Genomic DNA, 1,899 nt, shown 5'->3' with positions numbered 1-1,899 from the left:
CTGGCTTGATCCAGGACTCAAAAAGTGTCACCAGGACCTGATTATCTTCTCGTCTCTTGGCCGCGTTTCTTTGGTGCTGGTTCCAAAGAGAAGCTCATCTTTCATGCTAAGATGGCTGCAGTGGCTCCAGCTTCCCTCTTCACCTTCAAACCTAGGAGGAAGAGTGGATATACTTCTCCAAGGAGATTCCAATAAGTGTCCCAGAATTTAGTCTTGTTGGCTTAGGTTACTTGACTCCAAGCATATGCCTATTTTAGAACCAATCATTGTCACCATGGGAAAGCAATGCTTTGATCCACCAGGGCACTGTCAGGCCATGCCCTACTCCTAAGGCTAAGCGTTATGTGTGTGTCGGGTCCCCAAACCTAAACTGGGATTTCAGGAGGCAGGGAGACTGGATCCTGGAGAGGCAAACAACAGATGTTTGCTAGGAATTTTTTTACTACATGTTTGCATAGCACTTTCTCCTTTGTGATAATTACACATTTATGTATGTTGTTACAGAAAAAATTATCTTCCCTATAGCACTGCATACTCATCTTGAGAGGAACCATGCTTTTTTTTTTTTTTTCCTCATTCTTTTATGCCCAGTAGCCAACACAGTTCTTGGCACAAAGCAGATGCTCAATTAATATTTGTTCAGTTACCAAAAAAAAAAAAAAAAAAAAGCCCCAAACAAAAAATAACAATCAGTAGGATATAAAACAGTACATATGGTAGGATTCCAATTTTTGTTTTAAAAACTAAATCTCCCTCCTCTCCTCTGTGCCTGTAGAATAAAAATCTGAAAGGAAATGTACCAAATGTAACAGTGGTTATTTCTTCATGGTAAGATTAAGAGTGGGGCTTTAAAATGACACTTTCCTGTATTTTCCAAATCCACAGTGAACCTATAATATTTTTTAACTGAAAATTTTCTAAAAATATTCTTTAGAAACGTATTGGATAGGGTTCTTTTATTTGGAATAAAAATGTACAGTTTTGAAAAGAAAAGTTTTCTAAAAACATAAGTCCTCAAACCACAAGTTTCCCCATGATGAGGTGAATTCCTGAACACTGCAGAGGGGATTACTGGAGATGCTGATTGCTTAAGACACTAATAGGAAGGCACTGAGGAACAGCAGGGCCAGGCTTCAGTCAGACAGACGTGCGCTGCCTTGGAGGAATTGCACAGGCTGGCTTTGAAGTTGGCTTCGCCTTTGCTTCTTTTATTAAACTTGTGGCTTTACTTTCCTCAATTTCTAGAATATCAGTTTCTAGATATTCTGGTTTATGACTGTCATCATTTTGCTTTATTCCCATGTCCCTGATTTGTAACCTCACCCATCCCACTTCCCCTCTATGGACTCCACGGTGGCTTTTACTGAATTCTCTGTACTTTCTGTTACTATGTAGTTATAGAGGGATCTGAGAAGTGAAACTCATAAATCGAGTTGACCTCATACCAGGGCTCTGTGCACAGAATCACACCAATCTGCTCAGAGATCGCCTGATCTGAACCACATCCCCCACTGTGCTCCCTGGCTTCTGCTTATGGCAGTAGATTTGGAATCAAAGGCACCTTCAGGATTGGACCATCTTCCCGGTGGAGCATCGTGATATACAGGGCCTCTGGGTCCTCCCCGGGGTTGGCCTCATTATTGGTGGACCTGCTGTGGAGTTCAGAAGGGAGCAAAGATGCTACAGGGAAGTCAAGACTCAAAAATGCAAGTAATTCCACTAAGATCCATGAGTATTCTGAATAAACACGGCTTATCCCCCACTGAGTGTCCTGAGTGGCTCTGCCAGATGTGAGGCTTCAGCGGGAATCAACTTGAGCCTTTGAAACAGTGCACCTGAGATTGGGACTTGAACCCAGCCAAAACCCACGGTCTTCCAACTGAGATCACACGCCTGGTT

Source organism: Phocoena phocoena, chromosome 7 (assembly GCF_963924675.1).
Source record: "Phocoena phocoena chromosome 7, mPhoPho1.1, whole genome shotgun sequence".
Lineage (NCBI taxonomy): Eukaryota > Metazoa > Chordata > Mammalia > Artiodactyla > Phocoenidae > Phocoena > Phocoena phocoena.
Note: the sequence above shows the minus strand (reverse complement) of the source record.